A 13,167-nucleotide genomic window follows, 5' to 3' on the forward strand; every position below is an offset into this window, starting at 1 on the left:
CGGATTATCCCTTCCAAACAATTGTGCTTACCCTTCACATAACATACTATTAGTTTCCTTCGAATACATAATCTAATATACACTTACATTCGCTTTTGCCTTTAGGCCTTGATCGAGTCTTGGATTGTACGGGTTCTTGATCACGAGAGCACACCGGTTTGAGTTCAAGTATTTACCTCCTTCTACTTGATTCTCTCAAACCAGGGCTCTGATACCAACTTGTTACGCCCTAACACGTTTAACCCTAAAAATGACGCAGCGGAAAAAGAGCCTTAAATTTTCTTTCTTTATCAACAACATTACTTACATGAAGGTTCCAATTTCTCAAAAGTCAAACGTTCTATAAAAAGAATTCACAACGTTCGTACAAAAATTCAGACTTCTAGATGTTATATACTTCAACTATGTGACCGATCTTTCCGTACAATCCTTGCTCTTGACTCGATCTACGTCCGCTTCACATCCTTAGTAGCAGGAGAAGTCCGAGTAGCACCTGTGGGCATCACATACAACTTAACCATTAGTCTACGACAACATCATATAACATTAATCTCATATAATTAGAAATTGAATAACATTCGATAATGTGACATTAGTTCATTCAACTATCCCTTCGCATTCCCTTGTTCCGGATTCGGCTTGAATTTTCATTGGAATTCAATGTACTCATTCCTGCATTACATACCAACTGACTATTCATTTCATTATCTCGTCACATCCCAGCTTTCTATCTGATTATACATTCCGTGGTGAGACTTCCTCGTTGTACCTGCGTTACACTTTGTTCACAAGGCACGCTATTATTATCGTCAGTACTCAATTTCATTGAATACATGCATATATATATATATATATATATATATACGCAAACGTTCACACATAACTACCCACATACTTGCGTACCAACATACATATGTGCGTACCTACATACGTGCATACCTACATACATGCCTACATACACACTTACCTACTCACATACATACGTTTCTAGACGCGTTTGACGCGTTGCCCAAGGGTTCTCTTTTACTAATCATGTAGGTAAATCTCTACCTATATTTACCTACGCCTTTCTACTTATTTCGCTCCATATATAATTGCATACACGCTCATCGTATCCCATAAACATTCTATAATAAGTTTAGAATACGATTCGGGACTCCTTTTCAGTTACGGGACTGTTTTGTACAAATTCTGCACATTATACTGAACTGGCAGCTGATGCACGGCCATGCGTCCAACCGCACGACCGTGCAGTGGCAACTGATGCACGGCCATGCGTCCAACCGCACGACCGTGCAGTTCCTACGACGTTGGGGGCACTGGCAGTGCACAAGCTAGTGCAATGATTTGCTCGAAATCGCACGACCATGCGGCCAAGCGCACGACCATGCGGCCAAGCGCACGACCATGCGGCCAAGCGCATGACCATGCGCCATTTCGCTGCAGATCCATTTCGATGTCCGAAAACGCTAAAACTTGCGTAACTTTTGAACCGTTTACCCGTTTAACCTCCCGTTTCTTCCCACATGCTTGTAAATTCACATTCTACCATATGGACTTAAAATCCTACCTCCGGATTAAGGAAATTCTTAACTTACATGCATTCGACTTATTACAATTTTCTAACTATTTGACCCGTTCATGCTTTTTACCAACATAATCTGATTATTTGACCCCAATGCCATATGAACTTAATCATTCTACTTTCGACTATCATGAAAAGTTAAATTCCCGGTTGCCTTGCATCCTCTTAACCCATTTTCGCTCAAAGGCTTATTTTTGACCCGTTATGGGTATTTGCGCATTAAATGGTCTATGACATACAAAACTCTATGCTTCGCTTTTATACTTGACCAAGACATTACTCTAATCAAATAGCTCGTTTCCAAACGACTTTTAAGGTCATTTGGCCGAAATACCCATCAAGGGCGTTTTTGTCAATTTAGCCCTATCCTTAACAACAAAGGACTTCCTTGCCCAAGTAACCAATTCTACTACTTAGCTACAATTTTTAATCACACATACCTCACTCGGATCAAAGCTAAGATCCGTTTAATGTTTCATTGCTATCATACAATTTCATTTCTTTTTTTTACCTCAATTATCATACTAATTAGTTTGCACATAACTTTACATAAACAACTAAGAAGTAATTATAGAAATTACTTACCTTGTGCATCCGTGTTCGTAACCGCTTCCTTGCCTCATCTTGACCCGTTAACCTTCCATGCTTGGCCCATGCTCGTGTGATTCCAATTCTTTCATGTCGCCATGCCAAAATCATGTTAGTATTCATGCTCATTCAAATTAACACATATTTACCTATTCTTATCAACATCGATTATTTTTACTAACATGCATACGACATGATTTGTCAACCATAATATTTAATATCTTCGAAATCCAAATTCACTATCACACAATGTACAAGCTCCTAATGCATAAGTTTGACCGACATATACTTTCAACCCGAATTCATATACGATTATCATCTAAAGCATATTTTTCCCAAGTTAGTAAACTACTACTTTTATCACAATCGCTTTGTATACATGTAAACTCACAACTTGCATACAATTTCACTTTCTAGCTTCACCTAGTCATTTTATCAAGCACTTGGTGTGCGTACAACCTACTATGCATAGTTTACAACTAGTTCAAGCATAGTCATTAGCTTCCAAATTCCCGATCACCAAGAGAGTGTTCAAAATCACATTCCATTTATACAATTAACCCTAAACTAATATCACCAAACCCATTTCAAGCTAGTAACAAATACATCAAACAAGGATTGGACATGGGTAGAACACCCATGTCGCTACCTTCATTCAAGGTTGTGGGTTTCTTCTTTAATCATCAAATTAACCGAAATCATACATAATACACGTTTTATTTAGCGATTCTAACATATAATCATGCTTAATTTCATACCAATTCGTGGATTAATCAATAACCCACTTCATGTAAGATCAAAAATTCACAAATTTCAACTTACCACATGTTCATCTTGTCTAGATGATTAGGAATATAAGCTCATGCATCCGATTTATCTCCAAAATCAGGTTCAATTCTTGAGTTCTTGTAAGTAGTTGAAGGAGAAGGGTTTCCCCCTTGCTCCTGCTCGTTCTCACGCACACACACACCTTGTGTGTATGAGATTTTTGTTTTAATTAAATTCATTTTCAAATTTGGCAATCCTAGTCCCTCAAGTTTATTACCCATCATAGTTGCCACAAGTTTCATTCCTTTACTTAATTTGCTAGACATTTAACTAGGTTTACTAACCTAGTTATTATACCTCATTTTGTTAAACATGATAACAAACTAGCAAATTAATAATTTGATTTTGGGGTGTTACAAAAAAGAAAAAGAAAAAAAAACTATGCATGAGGTACAACACCATAAATTACAAAAAAAAAGTTAATTTTTTTTAAACTTGAATAAACTATTATATATTAATAGAATAAACTTTAATTAGTGGTTAAATACTTATCTATTATCTGCGTAATACACGATATGATTTCAATTTGTTTATTATCTTTGATTAGTTTAATATTTGTGAATTAATTCTTTTCATATTAGTTCAAGAGATATTAATAATATATTAGATATTAGATTTAGATATTAATAATATTATTAAAAGATTGAAGGAGAAAATGTCATGTGACGAAGTTATTTATCAAAGAAATATATTAAATAAATATATAAAAATTATGATGTTAAAGGAGAGAATTTCACATGGATATTATTTGAAGAATAAGTTAGACTAGAAGATTTGTTATAACCTAGGTTATAAGATAAGTGATTTAAGTTGTATCAATATTTATCAAGGATTCGTATTTTTTGTGATTCAAGTTAATACCAATGTTTATCAAGTATTTGTATTTTTACATTGCAGTAGCTGCAATAAAAATATAAAGAATATATATAAAAATCATACACGGATATATGGATTCTAGTTATATTAATTAAGTATTCAATTATTTATTGATATTATATATAATTTATAATATGTAATAACCATACATTAATTATTAAACAAATATTTTAAAGTAAACATAAATAAAATTTATAAGGTTGAAGGAGAGAATGACATGTGGCATTAAATGGAGTCTTTTATTAATATTTAGATTATTTTAAAAATAGAATTATCTTTTTAACCTTTTTTTTAGTTAAGTTTTGTTTGACATGTCTATTAAAACTAGTTTTAGTTAAATCTTATTTTTTTCTATTATAAAAAGTTAAATTTAGTTTGACATGTCTATTAAAACGAGTTTTAGTTAAATCTTAATTTTCTATTTCACTATAACATAGAAACAATACAAGTGTATATATAAGTAAAGACAAAAACTATGACTTCCTGGATAATCTATTAGTTTTGGTTATAATATTTCGTTTTGAATGTTGAAAAATGTGGATGATAAGGAGACAGGCTGGGTATGTTGCAAGTTGGCTGTTGGGCCTTATCTTAAACAATCTGTCGTATTCCTATCGCGTGTGTATTTTGTGTTAGGCTACAGGGTCTATAGAGTGTGGTCATGATCATTATAACCACTATGACCCTTCACATAAACGTTATGTCATCTATGTTTAATCTACCATTCAAAACCACTACCTTAAGGGTGTGATCATAACTTAAACCACTATCTCCTTTATTTTTTTAACTTATTTTTTTCTTAAAATTATCAAATGGGAGGGTCGTGATAATAGTGGTTTAATCCATAAAAACCACCATCAATCAAGAGGGGGTGGTGTACTATTTATTAATGATTCTATGTGGAAATATGAATTTCACCTTTTGCGCTTTTGTAAATTACTTTTTTTAAATAAAAAAAATATTCTTTACAATAACTTGCAACATCTATAGGGTAGCGTTCATACGAGAATCACCTTTATTGCGATAACCGCGAGAACCAATATGAACACAACAAAATAAACCCACTACACCACCAAAAAACCTAAAAAAAGACCTAACCCCCCCCCCCCCCCCACCCTCCACCCAAGCTAAATGCTAAAAACTAAACCTTAAAAAAAAATCTTAAATAATCTTAAAAAATCTAAAAAACACACAATTTTTTTTTTAATTTTTTTATGTTTAAATCGCTACTTTTAGTAGCCAAAATTTTTTTAATAACGAAATCCAACGATTTTTCATTAAAAATTATTAAAAAAATTTGTGTGTGTTTTAGCTATTTTTTGTTGCGTTCACATTGGTTCTCTGGTTCTCACAATAAAGGGTAGTTTCTAAATGATCCTTCTCCTATATATATATATATATATATATATATATATAGGGTAGGGCTAGGTAGAAAACCCTAAAAATTTGAGAAAACCCTAGAAAACCCAACCTCCCGACTTTTTTTTTTTTTTGAAAAAAATAACACATGTAATATACATGTTTTTAAGAGTTTTGAGCCAAAAAAATCAAAAAAGCGCCGAGTGGTTTTTTTTTTTAAAAATAAACAAGTTTCAGCACTTTTTTGTCTAACACATGTTAGTGAAGAAAGTTGCTGAAACTTGTTTATTTTTTTTAAAAACATCCACTCGGCGCTTTTTTTATTTTTTTGGCTCAAAACTATGTGTTATTTTTTTTTTAAAAAAAAGGTCGGGAGGTTGGGTTTTCTAGGGTTTTCTCAAATTTTTAGGGTTTTCTATCTAGCATTGTCCTATATATATATATATATATATATGATTAGTTTTCTATCTAGCATTGTCCTATATATATATATATATATATATATATATGTGATTAGTTTCATTTGTGAACAACCTCCTTAATAGTGAACACTAGTGAATTAATCCTAGCCCTTAGTTATCAATACACAAGGGTAAATCAATGGCCAGGATTTGATGATGAACATACGTTAGTGTATTTTACGATTTGATGATGTAAATCAATGGCAAGGATTTGTTTACTCGGTTCACAAATTCACTGATGTAAATCAAATGAGAAGAAAATTATTGAGAGAATAACAAGAATAAATGACATATTGGTAAAATACTAATTCGTTTATAACTGATCTTATTTATTTTTCTCTCTTTAAATAATCAGTAAACTAATCATTAATTATCCAATATATAATCTACAAAACTTACATATATCAAAATTTTCCTACATATACCCTACACATTATAGAATTTTATTCTACACACGTCGAAATTTATCTTACACATCCCAAAATATATCCTACACATCTAGTAATTTATTCTACACTTTAAATTAAATTGTCTTTTAATTTGAAAAAAAATATATATATATTGAAAGGAGTTACAAATTTAATTTACTTAGTTATTAAAGTGGAAAAATACAAATTAGTGATCTATGTAAATTTACCAATATACCCTTACATTAAAATTAAATGCAAATATTAGATGAAGTAAATGAATCATTTTTAGTGGTTGAAACTTATTCTTTTTTGTTCTCACAAAAAAATTTCTTCTCATTTAAACTCAACACTGTAAATATACATATATATGCACCCACGCCCCTATAGGCAGCGTTTTGCGCCCAAGAGTTCTACGTGGGCAGGGGCACCACACCCTCGTCACGGTTCACAACACATAGTCAAAGCCCATATAAAAGATAAAGAATGGGTTTGACACTTGTATTTTAGAGTAATTATTACGGTGCTAACACGTTAAAATATGGATGAGTTCGGTACTGATAACGCCAACGAAAGTACCGATCCAGAAAATCATCGAAATTAGGTACCGGCATCGAAAATGCTCGGTACAACACGGTATGGTATTTGAAGGTAAAATTCAATAAATACAGGTATGGTGCTAGACTGGTGTCGAACCGAGAATAACGATTTTGAAAATGCCAAAAGGTGGGTACCAAATTGGTACCGAAAATGATCATTTGGTATACTAAATTTGGTACCGATACGATACCATTTGATTGCAGGATTTGATACGATTTGCTCATCAATAATCTAAATATCCAAGTTAATTTTATATGCTACAATTTATTCATTAAAGAAAAAGACAAAAAAATAAAGCAAAATAAGTTGTGTATATAAAATCTCATTCAAACGAAATACAGTTTACTTCGTGTGTGTATGAAAGTAATCCAAATAGTATAATTACTTGCATTGCTACGTTGCTACAGGATTTGATGAGCTCGGTACCCAATACCATTCATTCAATTCTATTTTTATTACTGTTCACTCCATTCTGTTTTTAATATATAGGTAAATTAATTAATATATAGGTAAATGATATATGTGTTCATTAAACTATAAGTTGAATTTAAAGTATTGTTGTAATTATTATGACGCATTAATATCTTCATATAGTTCATTTAGGGCTGGCTCTTGGGCCGGTCAATCCGTGTCGACATTCGAGGCCCAAATGTTTCAAAGGGTTCGAAAAGTCTTTATAAGCTTTTATATATTTATTAAATTATATATTTAGTATATTCATCCTTTTATTAAGTAAAACGTGTTGGTTGTGTAGTGGAAAAACCATCTCAAGATGATGTAAAGCTCTCAAGTTCAAGTCTCGGCTTTACCACTAAAGTTTTATTTTTTTAATTCATTTCCCCTTAATCACAATTTTGTGCCCAATTCTTTTTTACGCCAAGGCCTAAATTGATTCGAGAGTTTTCAGGAAAGAATCTGAGTTCATTCATATATCAAATCTTGAAAACTGATACATTGTTATAAGATGTAAATCGAGTTAATATCGACATGAGGTGTCATAAAAGTTGTCAAATTTTTGGATATAATTTTCCTTATATATAAAAAACAAAAGTTCAATCGAGTTAGTGTTGAATATCTACATGAGGTCTCATAAAAGTTATAGACTTAGGCTATAGGATAGGGTGTGGTTATGACTTTTATTACCATCATGATCCTCCACATCAGTGTCATGTAACCCACCTCTAATCCACCATCCAAAATCACTACCCTAAGGGTGTGGTCATGACCCAAACCAATAGCCCCTTATTTATTTTAATTTATCTTTGTCTAAAGAAAAAGAAAATAATTTGTTAAAAATGGAAAGAAGGACCATGGTTGTCACGGTTTAATCCATGCAAATCATGGTGGATCAAGCAAGGGGTGGTGTAGCTTTCCATTCATGTTCCTAGGTGGCAAATCATGTCTCAACCATGACCCCCACACCCTATAGCCTTATAGTACTTTGGCAAATTTTTTGATGTAGTTTTCTTTTATATATAAGATTATTTACGGATAGTCCCAGGTCTCGCATCAAACCGGTCGCGAGTAACCATCACCCTTATCAAATACTCCCATCAACAAAGACTTATCTACGTCCGTGCGGGCACGCGTGAACGCGGTTAACTGTTCCAATCGGACAAGTGATGAGAAGACTTAACTCGTGTATGAAAACGGCTATTTTCGTCACGACAAGGGACGCGGTAACGATCGCAGTTACCGCACATAGCGATGCGGCCCATCACCGTATCCTATAGATACTTTCGTCAAGACAAGGGACGTAAGTAGGACTGACACTTTGGCTCAAGTGTCCAAAACAGCACGTGTCACTAACAGCAGTCACCTGTCCAACCCACATGTATGCAACGCTGGCGAACAGACTGACAGCCACAGCAGGACGTGGCATCACCTCCGTGACCTACGCGCTTGACACACCTGCAAGGGGCTGTGCGTTGTCAGTCTAGCCACTCAATTACCCTCCTGCACTCTTCGGCTACATATACCCATCCTGGACTAGGTTTGAGGTATCGCTTATCTGCTCTCTCTCACACTTACTACTATCACACACTTTGCTCTCAAGCAAATACTGATTCTCACGCCGGAGAGTGGTAACTAGGAGCACCCGCACCCCATCCTGCTTGTTACGAGTCACGGTGTGCTTCGTTGTGCAGGAGACAGGTTAGCAGACGATCCAGTCACCGATGAAAAGAAAGGATTAACCTTACTTAACGAGACCAGTGAATTAACCTCTCTGATTAACCACTCTTTCATCACATACAATTAGTCTTGGTTATTATTATTTTATTAATAATGTTGATGACAGATGATTAAAAGTTACCTTAGAAAATGAAGAAATTTGATTATATTATAAGAAAAAGTGATAAAAATAAAGTTTTGGTGGGGACGAAGTGGCGACAGAGAGGAGGTGACCTCAGGTAAGTTTCTAGATTTTCCTTTGCAAGTTGGTAAGTTGCAACTGCAACTTGCGTATAATGACCGCCGCTAGATTTTCCTTTGCAACTTGCTAAGTTGCAACTTTTGTATAACTAGAATTGATATGTGCAATAGATACACATATTTATACAAGATCCCAAGTATGAATTACGATATTTCATCGGCTTGGTATCTGTTTGATGGTCGCGGTGACACGGGTGTCACAAAAACGTTCACCCACACACGCACGTTGCGTCGTGTTAACTCGCGTTAGAACGAAACGTAAAAACGTTAAACCAAAGACGCACGTTGCGATGTGTTAAGTCACAAAATTTCGAATGAACCATAAAGCGAAAAAATTTGAAAAATCCCCAAAGCCAAGGTTACAACAACGGAACAACCATATGAATAACCATTTTTTCTTTGAAAACTCCCCAAAAGCCAAGATTATAACACATAAGTAAAAAAAATCAAAGTGGTTAAATCGCAAAAGATTGAAATTTTTGAATTAGAAGTGAAAAATCAAATTAATTAAAGGGGTTAAATTACCAAAGATTAAACTTTAAACTTAAATTGTCAAAGATTAAAACTCTAGTGTTAAAAAGGAAGCAAAGATTAAAACTTTAAGCTTAAATTGTCAAGGATTAAAACTTGAAGGTTAAAAAGGAAAATTCCATTTTTTTTTTTTTAAAACTCCCAAAGCTAAAGTTACAACAACCTTAAGCACAAGTTAGTTGCTTATTTATTATAGGTTAATGACCGCCGCTAACAGCCTTTATTAATTTTAAAAAGCTTAGTGACGTTTTAAAACATGCTTATACAAAGAGAGTAAAGTTCCCATACAAATATCTTTAACGTACTAAATATACAAATAACATGAAAAACGTAAAAAAATGCGGTGGCATTTTGTAATTATTTGCTCGTAAGGTAATTATCAAAATTACTCTACAAATGATCATTTAGAGTAATTTTAATCTTGTAGAGTAATTTTGTAAACTAATTTTGATCAAAAAACTATAGCTCACCAAACAAACCCCAGAAAAACCTAACCCCCCCCCCTCAAAAAAAAAAAAAAAAAAAAAAAACGAAAAACAAAAAAAAAACTAACCCCCAAAAACCTAAAAAAACCTAACCCCCCTCCCTACCCCCAAAAACCAAAAAAACGTAACCCCCTCCCCCCAAACTAAATGCTAAAAACTAAACTATAAAAGTAAACCTCAAAACTAAATGCTTTTTTTTTTTTTACAAAATTACTCTACAAGAACATTTTACAAAATTACTCTACAAGATCAAAATTACTCTACAGGATCATTTTACAAAATTATTTGAATTGTATATTGTTTGATAAACTTGCAGAGGAATTTTGATTCCCTTGTAAAGTAATTTTGATGCAGGGTAATTTTGATACACTTGTAGAGTAATTTTGATAATTACTCTACATGATCAAAATTACTCTGCTGATACATTTTACAAAATTACTCTACACGATCATTTGTAGAGTAATTTTGGTTATTGCTAATAATTACGAAAATATCACCGCGTTTTTTCAGAAAAACATTTAGTTCGTACGTTTTGTACGTTAAAATTATTTGTATTTGATCTTTATATTATACAAAGATTTTAAGATCGATCATTTATTGACACACATTCATTAGACTATGCACTTATTGCATAGTTATGTATGGGTTGGGTTAAACTCTAATTATGCATGTTATTTGCATAATTATACACGTTATAACAAAAAAAATCAAAAAACGTATGCCACCAAACATGAAAATTACGCATGTTAAACTCAAAATTACACATGGGTTGTTTCAAAACCTAATTATGCATGTTATATACATAATCACACAGGTTATAAAAAATAAGGAATGACACACGTCTCAATCTCCTGCTCGCGTATCTTCGCACGCTAAGATACTATCGTATTCTACACACCCTCTCTCTCCCTCTGTGTCTCTCTCTCTATATATGTGTGTGTGTAAATTAAAATCACGTCAATTATACAAATTTGGCATTCTATAATCTGTTGGGGAAAGTAATTTGCAACGGATGATTTGGGAGGCGTGTAGTTATTTTCAGATCGAGAATGAGAACTAGTGCCAGGGGCTCTGCTTGTTGATTACTTTAACACCCTGCTCCCAGGGGCGTTGCCCCCAGACCCCTGCCCCCATTGATTAGGGCTCCGCCCTAACACTTAGAACTATAACAACTTAAACAAATGTGCACTTCCATATCTCCTAACTTGCTTAATATGTATTACCATTCACTTTGATCCCTAAACTAGTCCCAATTACACTAAAATATCCAACATAATCTCCAATAAATCGGAGAATACATATATGTTTAATCAGATAACTTTCGCATTCCAAAAATGTTGGTATATTCTTTACAAATTGTCGTCACAGTGGATTAATAATACGACAAAGATGAGATGACATGAGATGATATGCTCTGGAATTATATTGTGTAGGTATCGATGATAGAGAAAGATAATATTAATTTCATTAATTAGATTTGTTATAATATCATATTATATCATTCATTAATTCATCTATTCCCACCAAAGGCAGATGAGACCAGAATACTATCTACCATGATTCTTTCTAATAACATCTAAACTTCTCATACAACTACTTCATTTCTGTTCTTAGTTTACTTATTTTTCCCATAAGATTTTGATGTCACACACATATTTATTATTAGGTTTTTAAGTATTGCCAGTCAGCTAACTGTGTTTCAAATATTAAATGAACACAACTATAAATGATTATTTTTTAGTATATAATATTTTAGAATTCTTCGGATTGTTATAATTTTATTAAGTGTCATGCAATGTTTTAAAAACCGGTTTAAACCGGCCGGTTGAACTGGTTAAAACGATACGATTAAAATACCGATTTTTAAAACATTGATGTCATGTAATTTTTTAATCATATTATTTGTGATGACACACTTTAGCACATGTTAGTTTTGCCCCCAAAAAAGTATTCTTTTTATTTTCTTTCTATATTACCCAAATAGGATTCAAACCTTTATTCATATCTTAGTTGGATGCCTCATATTATAAGACCATTGTATATTATCGTGTAGTGTTAAATATTTTTTTTATCGTTAACAGGGGCGGCTCTTATGGTGTGCGGGGAGGACTTCCGCATAAGGCCCGTGATTTCGAGGGACACGGGATTTTTTTTTTAAATCGATATATATATATATTATTTAAAAAAAATTGTAAACACATACAAATCCAATATAGAGGCCCATTATCAAATATCTTTTTATGCTTTATAATTTACCCAACTTAATATTAGGTTTATTGGGCCCAACCCAATACTAATATGATTTTAAAAAATAAAAATAGAAAAACAATTTTTGTTAAAGCATATGGGCACATTTTTCGAGCTCAAACAAGGTACGTGAATTCTCAGAGACGCCACTGATCGTTAAAATCTTAGATTTAAATGGATAAAAATATTTCCATCATTTTGCAAAGTGATGGGGATGTATTCTTACATTCTGGAAATCCAAAGCCCATTAAGGCTAAACTATAAGAGCCCATGTAAGGAGTTCACCTTTGGGCCTTGACCCTACTACCCTAATGGACTTAAAATATTGAACACTCAACTCTACGTATATAGTTCTATTCTTCTAACAATTCTGTATTTTTTTAACATTTTTCAAATACCAAACAACTTCAAGATACCATTTAAACATACTTTTTTCAGATTATGTTAACATATATTAATATATTTTGCTTGATCCGGATGAAGATATATATGAAATATCATCTAATATCATACCAGTTACATCAATATGAGTTTAAGTACGGGTGTCAATCGTGTCGGTTGACAGGTTGAAATGTGCAACCTGAACACAACCCATATTATTATTTTTATCAAAGACTTCAACTCTAACCTCACATGTATAAAATTTGGGTCAATCCAAACATGATTACTTTAACACCCATTCTTTTAAATGAGTCAAACATTTTAACAATTTGTAAACGTGTTGTCAGTTAAATTAGTATAAGTGTGAATGTGTAATAAGTAGATAA

General features: G+C 32.9%; 1 long non-coding RNA gene across 1 annotated transcript; it reads right to left on the reverse strand.

Moving 5' to 3' along the window:
* Positions 1-575: 575 nt before the first annotated feature.
* Positions 576-3,046, reverse strand: LOC110867510. The gene is made up of 3 exons (XR_002551651.2): positions 2,996-3,046; positions 2,171-2,258; positions 576-779 (listed from the first exon to the last, which is right to left on the reverse strand). It is a non-coding gene; the product is annotated as an uncharacterized LOC110867510 (long non-coding RNA).
* Between the last annotated feature and the right edge of the window lie 10,121 nt (positions 3,047-13,167).

The sequence above is a fragment of the Helianthus annuus genome, chromosome 7, assembly GCF_002127325.2.
Source record: "Helianthus annuus cultivar XRQ/B chromosome 7, HanXRQr2.0-SUNRISE, whole genome shotgun sequence".
Classification (NCBI taxonomy): domain Eukaryota; kingdom Viridiplantae; phylum Streptophyta; class Magnoliopsida; order Asterales; family Asteraceae; genus Helianthus; species Helianthus annuus.